General features: G+C 43.0%; 1 long non-coding RNA gene across 1 annotated transcript; it reads right to left on the reverse strand.

Annotated features, from left to right (window-relative positions):
• Positions 1-7,884: 7,884 nt before the first annotated feature.
• On the reverse strand, positions 7,885-13,996 carry LOC109306254. Its single transcript, XR_002099917.1, has 4 exons — positions 13,907-13,996; positions 12,946-13,033; positions 12,082-12,117; positions 7,885-8,163 (listed from the first exon to the last, which is right to left on the reverse strand). It is a non-coding gene; the product is annotated as an uncharacterized LOC109306254 (long non-coding RNA).
• Between the last annotated feature and the right edge of the window lie 4,301 nt (positions 13,997-18,297).

Below are 18,297 nucleotides of genomic sequence, written 5' to 3' on the forward strand. Positions count from 1 at the left end.
AGTTGTCTGTTATTTTCATTGGCTTTACAAAGGCATTTGATTCAGTTCGGTGGGAAGCATTATAGAAAGGAATGAAATCATCTGATGTTCCACATAAGATGGCTACAATTATAAACTATGTATAGAGATCCCTGCAGTGATATACCACCTACTGGAAACTTAAGCAACTTAAATAAATATTTGTTGTAAGACAAGATGTGGAAGCACCTTTTCCTTTTTGTTACGTTCCTAAAACTGATGCTAAGAGTGATAGATGAGCTGGACATGCTGGCATGATAATGAACGATTTAGAGCAGTGGTTCGCAGCAGGTTTAGACTCAAAGCACTCCTTGGACAATAACAGCAGTTTTTTGACAATGGAAAAATAACAGAGGAGATCTATTGGAAAAAACTCAGAAAAGACCGCAACAGGTCAGAATGGTTCTAATGGTATACTTCTATTTGATTCATAAAATTAACCCAGATTTTTCATGTTTGTACACCTAGGAGTCTTAACACAACATGTGTAAAGATAAGGCTAAATAAGGCCCACCCTGCTGCCTGATTAACTGGTTCAACCAAACTTAATTAACTTACCAGGCCAGCTGAGCCCTAGCCCCTTCCTACTGATAGTCCTGGGTCTGTTTTTAAGAAACTCCTCCAGCACCTGAACCTTGCTATACAACTTACTGGTCTCCAGGTCTTGAGCAGCTCCTGGCTTGGTAACTTCCCTGGCTTTTACCCCAGCCTCCCAGATTGTGTATCCAGTCCTTTAGTCTTTGGCTTGACCTTAGTTTGCTTCCTGACCCCTGATTCTGGTCGGTCCCCTGGCTTGGTATTTGGTTCTTGATTCTTGGCTTCTTGTTGCGTATTGAGTGTGTGTGCCACCAACAGTGCCTTTGCAAAATCCTTCGGATTATCAGGGAGGATAGATGCACAAACATCAGCATCTTGGCCAAAGCAAAATTCCAACAGCATTGAGGCCATAAGAATCCAAAACCAACTTTGCTGGACAGGTCATGTTGTTTGCACGCTTGACTCCTGCCTTCCTGACTCCTGCGTTTTCTCACAGATGAAAGCAGGTCAGCTAAGTAGCGGAGGGCAAAGAAAGCACTTCAAAGACATCGTGAAGGCAAACATGAAGAGGTGTAACATTGAACATGAAGAGATATAACATTGACATCAACGCTTGGGAGACTCTTGCTCAGGACCAACCAAAATGGAGGAAGGCTCTTTGGGAGGGACCTCAATACTTTGAAACAGTTCGTTGAGAGGCAGAAGAGGAAAAGAAGAACAGGCAAAAAGAACATCAAAACATCCAACGCAGCAACACAGCACCCATCCCTCCTAGAAACACCTGTCCTCACTGCGACAAGACATGTGGATCTAGAATTGGGCTATGGAGCCACCTGCAGATTCACTATTAAGGTCCTTGGAAGACAATCTTACCCATTCATGAGTGATCACCTACTCCATCTATTGTGTAAATGTGATAATTGTAGCCATGGTGCTTATATGAAAGACAAGGATTTCTTAGGGTGATAACTTTTATTTGGACCACCTGTGTAACTGGGATAAAGTTAGACAAACTTTTGAATGGTCTTACGATCTTACATAAGATACTGATGATAACCAGAAATGGGCAGTGCTATTGAGCATCTTTGGTTCAAAGGCTTTTCAGAATATTTGCTTGCTTGTATCCCTGGCCAAGCCCCATAACAAGTTCTACAACAAGATCCTTGAATTGCTCAAAAAAAAAAATTACTTTGCACCAACCCCACCTGAAACCATTCTCTGGTTACATTTCAATCAATGAAATCAGCCGCCGGAAGAAGGAATTGCTGCATTTGTAGCAGACTTGCATTGATTTTCTGAGCAGTATAATTTCAGCACCAGTTTCGAATATCTTCTTAGGGACTGTCTTGTGAGGGTTCAGGACAAAGCCTGCAATGCAGACTTCTTGCAAGCTGTAACTTAATGTCTGCCATGGCTCAAGAAGAAGCCCTTCCATATGCATTTATATTTGGCCAAGATGTAACTTCTGGCAAGTGTTTCCATGTGAACAATCCCTGGATATCCTGTGTGAAGAGCATCAAGAACTTGAGTATGACCTGCACTGGGAATGACTACACAGTTATACCATAGGAGACATCCATTAAGGGCAGAAAATTTATGCTGATGTATGTATAATAAATAGATTAAATTAACTTGGGACCTTTGCTGAAGGCCACACCTCCATACCTAGTTTAGTACTCAGGCTAACACTGGATCCTTTGTCATCATACGGGGGCTGGGGGATGCGGGTGCTAAGGTGCATGTTTGACAGCCCAGAGGTCGCAAGTTCAAGGCTGTAGCAGAAGCACTTGTCCAATGAATCTGAGACTTCTGCTAAATATCTTGTCACAAGGATACAAAAAAGGTAACTGTATTCTGATATATTGTGAACTTCTGATTACACAGATGTTCAATGTGATCCTGGTAATAGCAGCAGTTGGCATCATGGCAATGGGATGTGGGGAGTGTACACATGCACATGGCCACCAGGCAGCCTGGAAAGCAAATCCCACAGGAAAGTCTGGTGGCAGGGTGAGAGAGGATTGAGGCCCCTATAGTGAGGAAGGGAGAGAGTTGGACAGGGCCTGGGGCTGTTGCCTAGCCTGGGCTGTGCCCAGGTGTGGAATGTGTGGCTGCAGGGCCTGGGTGGGGACCAGGATGGGGCTGTGGGCAGCAGCTGGGAGCTGGCTCCCCACCACTGCACACACTCCCAGGGAGGGGCATGGGGGCACATGACCCCCGGATTTGTGCATGGATCAGGCCCCCCCAGATTGTGCAGACTACCTGCTGTGGGCTTGGGCTCCCCACCCTGCTGCCTTCTCCCTGGGGCCTCCACAGCCCAGCAGGTGGGACCTGGCATGGCAGGGCAGATGGGCAGGGAAGCTTGGTGCTGCTACTATGAGCACTGCACAACCCTGGTGAGGCACTCCCTGCCCACCTGGCAACAGAGAGAGGCACAGCTCAGCATTGCCACCCCTGCTGCTGCCAGGTGGGCCTTGCCATCATGGTGCAGGATTTGTGGTAGTGGCATTGTGCTTCCCTGGCCCACTCTTCTCTGCTGTGCCAAGTCCTGCCTGCTGGGCCATGGAAGCCCCAGAGGGAGGGCAGCAGGGCAAGGAGCCCAAGTCTGCAGCAGGCAGCCCACATCTGTGCCCCTCACAGGCTCTGCTCAGGCCATGCTGCCCATAGGGGAGAGGGAGCCAGGATCCATGCTCTGCTCTGCCAAAGCAGCTGCTGCCTTCTACATGCAGGAGCTGGGGCACAGGTGCTGCTGCAGGAGGGTAGGGGGCTGCAGGTCCAGGTTCCTGATCCCATAGCCCTGGCAGCTCTAGCAGGGCTGGGAGTTCAGGGAACTATGGGTGGGGGTAAGGGGTACCAACAGGGCCAGGGAATTGTGGTTGGGGATTGAGGGGCACTAGCAGGTTTGAGGGGCTTTGAGTGGGGAGTGAGAAGCAATGGCATGGGCAGGGCACCAGAAATCAGGGCTGTTCAGCACCTCAAAGCAGTGAGGGGGGACAGCCAGAGCTGGACCCGTGTCCTGGTGAGCAACAGGGGTGGGGGAGCTCTGGTTTTCCATTATAAACCCAAAATCAAACACCAGAATATATAGGTATTTAGAATTAATTTTATTATAGTGATTGAGGCACTCAAAGGCTTCCAATTGCTTTAAAATTGTAAATATATCAATAAAACACTGTTCAACTGATACCTATAAATATAGTGGTGTTTCATTTTAATCATGGAAAAAGGCAATTCTGGAGTTTTTCATCAGAGAATTTTTGACATTTTAACAGAAAACCAGGATCTGTGCTTATCAGTTCAATCAATGCAGTTTAGGTTAACCTGCAAAGACTGAATTAATTCAGTCTCGGGTTTTTTGACTGTCTGTACATTTATGTGCATTTTTCTTTCAAAACTGACTTCAGTCTGTGGTCTTGTCTATACTCACAGCTTAAAAAGAATGGAATCTCATCACCACTTTTCTAAAAGATGAGTAAGACAAACTGGGGCCCAGACCCTGTACCTGGGGCCTGAAGCAGATGGCACCTTTTTCCCACTATAATTTTTATGCCAGCCCAAAAACCAAGTAAATAGATGTCCATACCCCATGTTGTGCCACAAATGCCAAAACGGTGGCAGCAACAGTAGTTAGTAGAACATTTCTGCTGGGTTTTTTGCAACAGATGTTTGTTTGCTTTGTGGCAGGAGAATGGGAATTCCTGGGGTGCACAAGATGGGTTCCACACTTGCAGAAGTACTTTTCAGGACTCCTCCAGCAATCATCACAGCTAATGGGGAAACCCGAGTCCCCTGCCTCTAGAGCTGTACTCAGTGTTGATCTACAGGATTGGGACAGCAGGGTGGTCCAACTTTGCTGGACAACAAGCAATATATGGTTCACCCAGTGAAGTGGATCAGTTATGTTGAGAGCTGATCTGCTTCATTTGACTACTTCTGTTTATAATCGAAGTAGAAGGTACATAGCTGCATAATTGGCTAACAGTTTGTCCATTCTAAACTACTGAGAGTATTCACTAGGGCTATGCTTCTGTCAGGCAGGTGCCCACAGGAAACAGAATCGCTCAAGCACGAATGTAAAGTTGGACAAGTCCTGAAATTGTAATTGAAGAAAAGCCAGGGAGAGGAGGGTTCTCCCACTTTTCCCCCCCAACAGCTTAGTGCAGGTAAGAGCCAACTTTTTTGCCAGGCATGCTATAAAGTAAGCCCTGTACCCTCCCAGAATGCCACTCCAATCTTCTTACTCTGCCCAGTCTTTTGCTTTACTTTCTGTCCCCTGCCCGATCTGTTGCTCTGTTTTCTGCTTGCTGCCTTAGCTGCCACATGTTCCCTGGTCTCTTGTTGATTTGCTGTGCACCACACATGGAGGCTACCCATTTCATTTGCAGCATGCATACCATGAGTTGGCCACCTCTGGCCTAATGGTTAGAGATTTGCCCAATAGCTCTAAATTCTGGGCCACAAGGGCTGACCTAGAAGGTTTTGAACTTGCCATCTTCTTCTTCCCAGAAAAATACACTAACATTCAAGGCAGAGGCTAGGTATTGTCTAGTGGACTCACCAGCCCTTTTCTTGCAGCTAGTGTACTGCACTTTACTGGTAAGCTAGCAAAGGCAAGGCTGAATCTCAAACTGTGCATCACTGCTCAAAACTACAGGTATGGGGCTGTGTACCAGCCCCTTAGGCACGTCAATAGGAATCAGTAGGCTCAGACCCCAAGAGTCTACAGCAGTGTTGCTCAACCTTTTGGTGTGGCATAACAGATGATTTACCCAGGGCTCCTCAATGGGCCAGATTGAACCCTGTGTGCCAGAATCAGGCTCCACACTGTCTCTGCTCAGTCCACCATCCAACTGGGGCCCTGCACCGCCTCCCTCAGCCATATGTAGCTTCCTGGGGCTCAGCACCACAGGATCAGGTCCTGTACTACCTTCAGCTACCCACTGTGTGCCCAGATCAGACCCTGGGCCATCACTGAGCAACATGCTTTCTGGCTCATGGGGTTTCCCATGTGTCTGGAAATTTGGCAGCAGAGGAACAGCAGTTGCTGCCATTGCTCCTCTGCCATCAAACTGTGGGGACCCCTGGGGGCTGAATGGCATGGATCCATAGGAACTGGTATTTCTAATTCAGTGAGAAGCATTCCTCCTCTGAGTTCATACTGACCCAGTACCAATGAGTGGTGTTCTGGGCTCAGAATTGTGAAGACAAACTCTATCAAACAAGTTGTGAAACCAAATAAGACTACATCATTGAAGAGTAACATAAAAAGCAAAGAAACAAAGTCCAGTTGCAGCCAACTAGCAGGGAGGGAGAGACAGAGAATTATATGTTAATGAGTAAAAGGCATAATTTTGGCAGGTATGTAATATAAATTACATGTTATATAGTTAAGCATTCAGCCTAAATCTCTTCATTCCTCAAAAAATGTAGCTATGTTGGTGTGGAACAGAGCAGCTATTTAACAGGGCAACCCTATCAAATGTTTCTGTCCCTTGTTTAAAATATTTTTTCCCAAAGTTTGTCCAGAGCTCAGCATCACCTTTATGGTTCAGATGGAAAAGTCTCTGACATTCCTTAACCTCATATAACCTATTTCTTTGTCATTTTTAAGTTATTTTTTTATACTGTCATGTTTGATGAGTCTCAAATTATTTCCTGACAAAGTACCCTTGTGCTGACTTATTCCTGTATACCTTCTTTAATAAATTTCTTAATGATCTCTTAGTGCTAAAAATATTTCTCTGCTTATGCATCCACTTATTTTTTTTCCATTCAAATCAACTCTCTTCTGCATGTTTCCTCTCTCTTCTTTTCCAAGCACTACATTTACAGCTGGTGTGATGTTGCTGATTACTTGCAGAAAGCAGAGCTGTCCAACTGCCAGCACATGGGCCTTAGGCAGCCTGCAGAAGGTTAGTTTGCAGCCCCTGGACTCTCACCCATCTGCTGCTCTCCCTATTGCTGTGGCTGCATGAGTATCAGCCAGAGGTTCCAGACATCTCCTGCCTCCTCCCACACACACTCCCCGTTCTCTGCTTTCTGCTTCCTGCCTTGCTCCAGAGTCTGAGATAGAAAAGCATGGCACAGTCTACAGTGCTAGAGAAGGTAATGGTGTGGGATCCTGCCATGGCACAAGTAACTGAAGGTGAGGCTGGGACACCTGTGTGCATGGATGTTGTGCAGTGGGGAAACACTCGTATGCAGTGCAGAGGTGGATGAGAGCACCTGTGCTCTCTGGGGCAGTATGGAGGTAGGAAGTACCTGGGTGCCTGGTACAACAGGAGAGCACCTGGGACTCTTGCTGATGTGGCCCCTGCAGCATTTGGCCCCCACTGATGCAGAGACCCAGACCATTAAAGACTTGGACAGACCTGACCTAAAGTAATCAGAGCCCATGTTATTGCATAGCTCATATGAAGGCAGGGTGTTATATAAAATATTTGGTTATTACCTTTCTAAATAGACTGTAAACCAATCATCTCTGTGATATGTTTACCCACTAATAACCTGACTCCTGCTTCAGTACCAGATGCTTGATTTGCCAGAGCACTGTGATGCATCACTTTTCAAACGTCTTTATTTTTTAGGTTAACAAAATAAACTGTAAAGTATAACATTTAAATCACATTTCATATGTATTTAAGTTTTACTGAAGACTATTATTTCTAAATTTAGTTGCTCCTAATATTTGGGCCAGTTAAATATATATAGGCACACGTGCACATACACACACATACATGATTATCAACTTTTATAAAACCTCTCTTTAAGGAGGATCGAAAATGTAATGGAGGATGATTGTTTTATGTTTGTGCATGATACCAATGGCAAAATGACTTTTTAAAAAACTTGATGAATGAAGAGAAGCAGTGAAAAATGTAAGTGATAACAATCACATTATACCACCTAAACAGAATCTTGACGCTCCAAGATGTTTTTGTATCATATTGGTGCATAATGGTTTGCAGAGCCAGTCTGACTGGAAGGATATATCAAATCCAATAAAAAAGATGTGAACACAGACAAAGTCCTCAGTCATGCAGAATAAGTATATTTAGATTGCTTGCATTCTGCTGATAGAGAAAAGCATCTTATTTCTTGAAAAAAATCTTTTCAAAAAGGTTTTACTTCTATTTTTAACTAAGCAGTGTGCTGAACTATTTAATAGGCAGGGTAATTTGAGCACAATTTAAATTATGAGTGCTGCCTTCTGAATATCATGGATACTTCAGCACTGGAATTTATGTTATTTAAACCAAAACTATAAAACCAGATTTTTTTTTCTCCCTAAGACCATATGAATAAGTAAAACAATGTGACAAAGCAACATGTCTTTTGACTGTGTTTCAATATTTATCACTGCAAGCGTGAAACAGTCTTTATGACTAAAGACAACAAATGATTCAGTCAAAAAATAAAAAAAATAAAAACCACCAAGAGCAAGAAAGTATTTAATCTGTTGAGACTTGTTCCAGGTAAGAGGTTTGTTCAGATTCCTTTCAAGAAAGAGGTCAATTAATGTCTTGAGAGTCTTCTTTTCAAAATGGAGAGCTTGTTCAAAAATGTACATGGCACAAAGTTATTTATGTACATTTGTTTTCAGATGAGCTGTGTAGCAAAAGGGAATTTGGTTAATTTAGGTTGTGACGTGCTTTCCTACATGCTAGTGATGCATGAAAACATTTATTTTAAGCCAATTTTTTAGATGCCCATGAATTGATCTATACACGTTCCAGTCTAGAGAGGATTTCAAAGTAATGTTTTCACAAAGATCAATGGCAGTTTGTAATCTCTGAGTTATTACATGAAGTTAGTTGCTTACATCATTTACTATTTGTCCAGTATCTTATTGCCATATCCCTTGGTGGAAATATATAATCCCATTTAAGATCACTGCTGTTTCTGTCCCTTTTATTTCCCTTTTTTCCATGCATCATCTTTTCTGTTCCACTCTCTTTTCTGACTTTATAAATCTCTGCCTTTCTTCATTTTGAATTTCTTTCCCTGCAGCAATTCTCAAATTTCATAGATTTCATAGACATTTGGGCTGGAAGGGACCTCGGAGGATCATTGAGTCCAGCCCCCTGCCACAGGGGCAGGAAGTCAGCAGGGATCATAGGATCCCAGCAATATAAACATCCAAATGTGTCTTGAAGGCATTGAAAGTGGGCACTTGAACCGCCTCCAGTGGCAGTCTGTTCCAAACCTTGGGGGCTTGGACAGTGAAGAAGTTCTTTCTTATGTCCAGCCTGAACAGGTCACAGTGGAGTTTGTGACATTCGATCTTGTCATCCCTTGGAGGGGCTCTGGTGAACAGATGTTCCCCCAGATCCTGATGAGCACCCTTTATAAACTTATAGGTGGCTACCAGATCACCCCTGAGCCTGTGCTTTTCAAGGCTGAATAGCCCCATTGCTCTCAGCTTCTCATCACAAGGTCTGTTTTCCTGACCTCTGATCATGTGTGTGGCTCTCCTCTGCACCCACTCAAGCTTCTCCACATCCTTTTTGAATTGTGGCGCAGTACTCCAGCTGCGGCCTCACCAAGGCCGAGTACAGCGGGAGAATGACGTCCCGGGATCTGCTTGAAAAGCATCTATGGATGCAAGCCAGCGTTTTGCTCGCTTTACTAGCCGCAGCATCACACTGAAGGCTCATGTTCATCTTGTGGTCAATCATGACCCCCAAGTCCCTTTCATCTGTAGCGCTAACCAGTGTAGCACTACTGAGCCTATAAGCATGGTGCAGGTTTTTCCTCCCAAGGTGGAGAACTTTGCATTTTTCGGTGTTAAACACCATCAAGATCTCATCCGCCCATTTCATGAGTCTGTCCAGATCTGCCTGGATCACCCTCCTATCCTCAGATGTGGATGCTTTACCCCAGAGTTTGGTGTCATCAGCGAACTTGGCCAGTCCGCTTCTGACACCAATGTCCACGTCCACATCATTGATGAAGATGATAAAGAGTATAGGCCCTAGGACAGAGCCTTGTGGGCCACAGTGCACCAAGACAATTAGCTCCCATCAACCACCACACTCTGGGTCCTACCGCGGAGCCAGTTCCCCAGCCAGCAGATCGTGGTAATGTCAAGGCAGCAGTTAGCCAGTTTAGCCAAGAGGTGATCGTGGGATACCAGATCGAAGGCTTTTTTAAAGTTGAGGTATACGACATCGATCTCTTCCCCCTTGTTCAGGTGATAGGTCACCTGGTCATAAAAGGAAATGAGATTGGTTAAGCAAGACCTACCCACAACAAACCCATGCTGGGTATCCCTCAGGATATTGCCTTCGGCTAGTCTGTTAAGGATGGCCTCCTTGATAATCTTTTCCAAGTCCTTCCCCAGGATAGAGGTCAAGCTGATGGGCCTGTAGTTTGCTGGATCTACTTTCCTCCCTTTCTTGAAGATAGGCATGACATTGGCCCTCTTCCAACCATTGGGCACTTCACCAGAGCACCAAGAACTTTCAAAGATCCGTGTCAAGGGCTGAGATATGATGCTTGCCAGCTCCCTGACTACCCTTGGGTGTAACCCATCAGGGCCGGCTGACTTGAAAGTATCCAGCCTGTTGAGGTGTTCCTTCACAAGATCAGCTACTATGTAGAGCAAAGACTCTCCCTCACGCAGGCCTCCCTGACCCACAGTGGGCAAGGCTGTCTCATGGAACTGGTGAAAGACGGATGCAAAGTACACATTTAGCAAGTTTGCTTTCCTGGGCATCAGTTGTCAGTTGCCCCATCTGGTTTAGCAGGGGTCCAATGTTGCCCTTGCTTTTCCTCTGGCTCCCCACATGGCTAAAAAAGGACTTTTTATTTTCCTTGACATTTGTAGCTAGCTGTAGTTCCTTCAGTCTTGGCTTTCCTGATTTGCTCTCTGCAAGTCCGGACTAAAGCAGCGTATTCCTCCTTGGTGGCGGTTCCATACTATCATACCCACTAGAATGGTCAGCAATGAAACAGTTAATACTGGCACTAAAAATCTTATTGTTAGGCTTTTGAGTTAACACTAATGTACAAGTAATAATTGGGAACTTTCAGCCTCTCTGCATAGTCAGGAAAACAATGCTGATTCACATGAGAGGTTTTTTTTGTCACCATGAAGTTCTTTATTTTAAGTGAAAGTTTAGACTCTGTAGGATTCATAAGTGCCACACTGATTAAATAAGCAGGTTGGGTCTGCCTGGCTGGTGGGAGAATGCAAATACTGACTGTAGTTATGAGATAGTAAGTTTGAAGTGTTGTTGTAGCTGCTACAATGGTCCAGGAGCTCTGCAAGAAACAAAGGAGTTTTTGTTTTGGTGGTATCTTTTATTAAACCAGCTCTATAGTTGTGAAAGATATTAGACAGTTTTTCAGGCACAAGGTGCCTCTTCCAACTGTACAGTTGGTCTAACAGAATATATAACCAAAAAGCCTTGCTTCTTACAGCTGTGAGAGGGAGCTGGCTGATTTTATGATCTTGGATGCAATCAGTGGACATAAAAATGACATTTGCAGCTGTGGGGTTAGAAGCAACCCAATTCTTTAATGTTTTCCCTTTTACTTAAAAGTTTTAACTAAGAAGTTGAAAGGTACTTTTCAGATAAACATGCCTTTGAACAAGTATTTCACGTAGTCCTGTTTCAACTCTGTTCAATGTCTGTGTTCCTCTCTACCCATCCTGCTAATCTTGTTTTCAGTTAAAACTGTAGATTCAGAGTTGTGCATTGCAATAAAGCTTACTTGTTTTTAGCTTGCTCACCATTTCACAGAAGCTTTTATTCCTCAAGGGCTGAAAATATAGGAATTAAACCCATTGATAGCTTTTGTTCAAAGCTGTGGATGCTGTAGGAATAAACCCAGAGACTGCCACATGGATACGGGTGCGGTTGTGGTGAACATGAGGCAACAGATCTAGGCTTTAGAAACAGAAGAATCGCTAGACAGAGCATTGCGTTGCAGACACTTGGATTTCCCCATCATACCTCTCATATAACAAAGCTTATACTGTTTTGTGTAGCTCTCTAGTTTCATCTAAGTTTGCACAAAGTAGCAGTGGTAGTAAATTGGCTTGTTTTCATAGTGTTTTGTAGCTTGCTTGCTTCAGATTTCTTAACCAGTTTCTTCCATTACTCCATTTGTGTTTTTTGGTTTCTATGTTCATTGCTCTGTATCTCTTTTCCGTTTTTTTAGTTGTTATCCATGAGTTTTTACAAGTTTATTTAAACTTTTTCAATATCTTATATCTTACTTCAAAACCCCAAACTTAAATGTTCAGCCTAAATTAGTTAACAGTTACTTGACAAAGGTCCCAAACTCATGCTGCAAACAATGCATAAAGTGCTAACTTCAACTCCACTAACTTCCATGGAGTTATACTAGTGATATGTTTAACCTGATTATTTTAAGAGCACTTACATTTCTTTTGTTTTACTTGTTCTCTTATGACTGTTCGACATGAAAATGTATATAAAATAGCTTGTGCTGAATAAGAAAACTGTATTTTCTTTGGTGTTCTTTCTTTATGAAAAATAAAGGAATAGCACTTACCATAATATGAATAGGCAGAATGGTAGATATTGAAAGCTATGGACAGATCTTCAATTGCAAAACTTAGAAAAAAGGAGGATGTACATACAGGCATTCCAGCCCCCTGAAAGAGAGCTGCAAAGTCACAGGCAAGCTATCCAGCCAGGGGGGGCAGTAAGGGTTCCCCTGCTCAATAATTGACAGTCTGTCCTCTCCTCTTCCAGGGATGGGAACAGGCTATTAGTGATCAAGGGTAGCAGGGGCAAGGAGAAATGCTCTCCTCACCCTTGCTGGTAGGGCCACAGTCCCAGCTGTTATCAGGGCTCTGGCAGTGGCACTAGGAATTCCCTCACTCACCTTTCTGTCTGCTCCATCTGCTCTGATGATCAGCAGAGTGGGAAAGCTCAGGGAGGTTAGGGTGTGGGAACTCTTGACACCACTTAAACAGTCCGAGTCAGAGTGGAGATGATTCAAGCAAGCACTGCAGCATAGTCCCCCTGACAGCTGGCTACTGGGCAGGCTATGAGGGAACTGAATGCTCTACTTCTCTCCTCCCCCTTGGATTGAGAACTATGGGATACTAAGGGTCCTAGGGACATCTGTCATGCCCTGGTCAGGCATTATACATGTTGCTAGAAAACTTCACTGTCCAGTGAAATAGCTTTATGAGAAATCTAACAGTTGTGGTAGAAAAAGCAGTGATTCCAGTACAAACCACTTAAATGTCTATATTCTCACTTTTTGTACTGGGAAAAGGGCATATTGCCCAATACAAATGTAGCACCTGTCCATGGCCAAACACTACACAGTTCCCATTCTCTTCTCACAGTAGCCTTCTATTTATTTATATTATTATATGTATATTTAGTCTTCATAAATACCCACTTGCATTTTTACTGCCATAAAATGTCCTCTCTTTGCTGCTGTTAGTTTTGCCAGTCCATACCTCTTCATTGCTGTCACTTCCCCATCACTGAAATCATAGAAGAATCCAGTTCAAGGATTTCAGGCACAACCAGGTATCCCAACAGCTACTTACACTGTAATTTCAATGCCCACATTACTTCAGACACAGATTCTTTTACTCTTGTAAATCAAAAATGCCTGACAACCTGCAAGAAAATGAAGTTTGTAAGGGGTTGCTTTGTGCCTAAACAGTGTTCAGAAGGGCTGAAGAGTGTGCAAGAATTCTCTCTTCCCTTACTATGCTTTGAAGCTAGGCGGCTCCTGTATGAGTGCTGGGGCGAGATTCTCCATCCACTTCCAGGGGACCAGCTACCTAGTAGAGATAGAGAGAGCAGAGAGAAAATGAGGCCATAATTTTCTGCAGTAGCCTGAAGAGCAGCCAGGTAAAGAGAGATGTACAGTTCATCCCAAGGATGGTGAGATCTCTAAGCCCCAGAGGATGCTGCTTTGATAGAAAGGCTGTAGTGGAGGTTCAGTTACATTGCTCGCTATTTGTCATCTTTTAGCATAGTTTGAGTCCTATGGTCCCTTACTTCAGAAAAGTTGCTATTCCCCTTCAGTTATTGATTCCTAAATGTTTAATCCGTCTGCATGCAAAATCTGTGTCATTTCAAATGCTGACCTTGTGTGCCAATGACTGAAGGATCAAGCAAGAAGCTAATCACATCCCTGTAGCTTGTGATTACTGAAGTCCCATACTGAAAAGCTTCTCAGAAAAATGCAATCTGCAGAAACATATGGATAATCTCCTCAGACAACTCCATTCAGGCAGGGCACATTTTTCCAGGTTAGATTGAAATAAGCAGAAATGCTTGGCTACATAACAAACAATTCTGGCTTTTGAAGATAGATTTAAACAAATAATAATAATCACTGTTACCTCTGAGCACTGGCAATTTGAGGCTGGCATAAAGCTGTGCTGGGAGAGCCATTTTCTACCATTAGGTAAAATGAGGTATCCTGTTTGACTGAAAGTGAAGTTGGCAAAACTTTCCCTCACTGCTCTGAGAAGCCTCCACTCTTCCTAAGGCACTGGACTTAGGAAAGCCTGCTGGGGCTTGTCTCCTTCACCCCACCCTGCAAGTTATTAGCAAGGATTCCTGAAGTCTTCTAAAGGCCAAACAGGTTTATCAAAAGGATTTCTATAACCAGGTACAGAATGCCAAAGAGCTGTTGTGAGGCACACCACTTTGCTGCTTAAAAGAGTCTGGTGTTATTTGTTTCTCCTAAGAATTAGTGCTTTGGGGGGGATTTTTTTTTAAGAAGTATTGCATATCCTTAATGTGTTCAGGTCTCAACCATTTGTAACCCTACACAAAGAGAGAGCACTTTATTTCCTTTTAGGAATAAATGGAATCTTGCCAGTTAGAAGTTCTGAGTATGTATCTAGGTGGGGAGCTGGCAAATTCTCCAATTTCTTGAAGACAGAATCATTAATCATCACAGCATTACTTTTAGAAGCATTTCTGACTGTTATGAGTTTCTAGTTTTGCAGACTCACAAAACAGATTTTTCCTCTTTAAAGCATTTGAGGTTATATGATTATTTCTGCAGCATGGAACAGATGGGAGTCAGCTCATCATAAGACCATATAACCAGGATTTGAGAAGAAAACTGCCTCTCCCAGTAACCAATACACAGGGGGTCGGTTCTGAATAACTAAGTGGGTCATGGACAACAGAACAGAAAGTGGTACCAAAGAACAATTTCTGCACACAGGGAAATGGAATTTCATACCTTCTCTAGAGAAATAACTGGCTCTATAGGGGAACTAAGAATGCATGCCTAACAGGCTTACACGTCAATGCTGCAGAAGCTGAAGTCATTCAGTACAGTTCACAATGAAATAGAGTTGCCCTGGTTTAGCTTTCATTTACTGACTGCAGGGTAAGAGTTGAGAAATGGATAGTTACTAATGGGTTGTTGGTTGTAGCCATCTTGGTTCTAAGGACATAGGCAGACAAGATTATTTGGGTAAATGTGGTATCTTTTATTAAACCAACTAAATAGTTGGAACAATTTTTCCAACTATTTAGTTGGTCGCATTTGCCCAAAGATATCACATTTACCCAAAGAACTTTGTCTGCCTAGTTACCAATGGAGTATCTGCTTTGCAGTAAGCCCTGTTCTCTTTTAATGTGCTATATTTTCTTTGTTTATGCCCAGCTTGAGGGTATATTTTTCTTTTTGATTAGTTTAAGCCACTCCCAAGCCACCGGGAAAAGGTACTAAATCACAATTAGAACATCTACATAGGGGGTTTGTAACGGGACAGTCCATCCCTTTAAAATGGAAGAGTTAGCCCCATTGAAAGAGCCCAGCTGTAGGGCTTTTGGCTAGGCTGGGAGTGCTCTGTTAGAAGCTTTAAAAACCTCCCAGAAGAGTAAGCAGGAGAGGAGCCAAGCTGCCGTGCCAAGGCCAAGGCCCAAGAGCTCCTATAGTGCCTGGGATGGGGCAGAAGGGCATGGTTTTGTTTTAATTGTTTGCTTGTTTGTTGCCTAAAGACTGTATTTTATTTGGGAGGACTAGCTGAGGAGCTCCTCAGGAAGCAAAACCCAACTGCAGAAACCAACAGGGTTAGGCAACCTGCTGACAGTTATACCAATATTATTATAGCAGTTTCACTTCATACTGTATCAGTATAATTTCCATGTTGAGAAGCCCTTAGCTTAGTTGTAAAGTGATACAAATAGCTATTTTTCAGCTCTCAAGTGTACTTTTCAAGAAAAAAATGTTGGCATCCTGCTGCAGTAACTTAACTTTCTAAACAATTCAGCCTATGTATTAAAAATGCCTGGACCATGTTTGCTATAAACACTTAAGCATAAAGAAGAGAAAACCGCTGAGTTTAGGGTGAAATAAAAATCAGGGAAAGAATCAGGATTTTATTATGTATGAAGCTGCATGTAGGTCTCCTGCAGTTTCTTTTAGGATTTGACAGATGTACAGTGAATAAGACAGAAGATTGCAGGGAGGTAAACTACAAGTGTCCAACTCACAGCCCATAGGCTTTTTGTGGCACATGAGGGTTAAGCTGCAACCCCCAGGCTCTGGCCATGCCACTGGTCCTCCTAACACTTTGGCTGCAAATAGCAGCCAGAGTCTCCCCTTTCTCCTTCAGCTTCTGCTTTCTGTGCCTGTCTCAGGAGTAGCATATCATTACACTATGGTGAAACAGTTATAACAGTTGATGGGTATAGGCTGTAGCTGTGTTGGTCTAAAAACATAGGCAGACAAGGTTCTTTGGGTAAATCTGGTATCTTTTATTAGACCAACTCAAATAGTTGGAAAAAATTCTTCTTTGCAAGCTTTTGGGCACAAAAAGGTTGAGAGAGCATCTGCAGTTGGTCTGTGGATGTGCACTCCTGAGTAACAGCTGCCTCTCCCCTTTTAAAGCAGATAAAAGGTTTGTTTATACTCTTCATGTATACTCATTTCTAACTAATGATATCATGGATGTGCTTGCTGGAGTACTGAACACTCACAGTTGCAAAGTTTACCTCAAAGGAGCTGTACATTGAACCTGTGGAGTTCTACATGTTAAGTTCACAATGTGAAGACTCAAGCCCTAGGCATCTCCAATTTGGCACCCAGCATTGGTGAGCACTTAACTGTTTTAATTTTGATTTCTCGGTGCTTCTGTTTCTTATCTGTGAACTGAAACTACTTCCCCTTACCTAATACAGGTGCTCTGAAAAAAAAAATTATTAATGTATGTAAATCTTCCCATCTAATGTTGTTTCCCCTAATAAAACAAAAACACACAAAGAAATGAATGATTGTATATTGAATGTAGCAATCGGTAGGCAATAAATAAAGGCCACCAGTAAATAAGAATGTTCAGTTACTACGACTTTTCAGTGTGAACCAGCCATCCCATGCACAAAATAGAAAGAATGCCCTGTGAAAGACCATTTTTCTTAACATAGTGCATATGCCAAAGGGGATCATCTGAAGGTTGCACAAGGCAACTTCAATACTGGGTCTCTTAACTTATGGGACCTTGATCGAAAACCTTTATATTGTTCCAAAGTAAGTCTTTCTTTTATGGAATTACTAAGTATGTTGTCAGTGTGGAACCTATTTATAGAGATAGCTGATCACTGAAAATGGTAAATGTGGTGTCTGTAATTTAAACCTAGTAAAAAATAGTATTTTAGCTGGACACGCTCTTACTTTCAAGTGTTTCTGTGAGTGGAATTTTGTTTAACATATCCTTAAGTGTTTTTAACTAAAATTTTGTTTTCATTTTTGTGGGATGTAAATCAAGTACAATGGGTAACATATGCACTTGTATATGTTACAAGTCAGGGTTAAGAATCTACTCAGCCCCCCAAATAAGCAAGTAAATAGATCCTTGGAGTAACTGAAAGTCTAAATTATGTTGTGTTTAAGGATGTTATCCAAATACTGTCAACTAAAGTAGCGAGCTGCTCGAGTTCAAGGACTAGGCATGCAGATATTTTTACTTGCACAATGGCTAGTGGCTCTTTGTAAAGATCTTAGACATATTAAACATTGTGAAGTTTGGACAATCAAAAGGAGACACTGGGTGCTGACAGAGGTGCAATTCCCTGCTCTAACTCATGGCGCTTTGCATAAAGTGGCATGAGTTAGAACGACCCCCCCCCCCGCAAGCCCCGACTCAACAGACAAATGCTATGAAAATGTTTTGCTACAGTAAAAAACGATGGCCTAATTTTCTCCCTGCTCTCTCCATCTCTACTAGCTGGTCCCCTGGAAGTGGATGGAGAATCTCATCCCAGTACTCATACAGGAGCTGCCTAGCTACAAGGCATAGTAGGGAAGAGAGAATTCTTGCACGTTCTTCAGCCCTTCCAAACAGCAGCTAGGGACAAAGCAACCCCTTAAAAATGTAATTTTCTTGCAAGTTTTCAGGCATTTTTTATTTACAAGTGCAAGAGAGTTTGTGTCTAAAGTAATATGGGCACTGAAATTACAGTATGAGTGGCTGTTGGGATATCCAGTTGGTGCCTGAAATCCTTGAATTGGATTTTTTTATGATTTCAGTGATGGGAAGTGACAGCAGTGAAGAGTCATGGACTGGCAAAGAGAGGACATTTCATGGCAGTAAAAATGCAAGTGGGTATTTATGAAGACTAGATATAATAAAGGATAGATAGAAGGTTACATTTGTCGGGTTGGAGGTGGGGATTCAATGTGCCTGCAGCTCTTCCCCCCCCGCCCCGCTTTGGTACTATCTGCAGGAAGGGAAGGGGAGAGGGGGAGCTGTGAGCTGGGGTTTTCCTG

This window comes from Crocodylus porosus, unplaced genomic scaffold (assembly GCF_001723895.1).
Source record: "Crocodylus porosus isolate Cpor-Errol unplaced genomic scaffold, CroPor_comp1, whole genome shotgun sequence".
Lineage (NCBI taxonomy): Eukaryota > Metazoa > Chordata > Crocodylia > Crocodylidae > Crocodylus > Crocodylus porosus.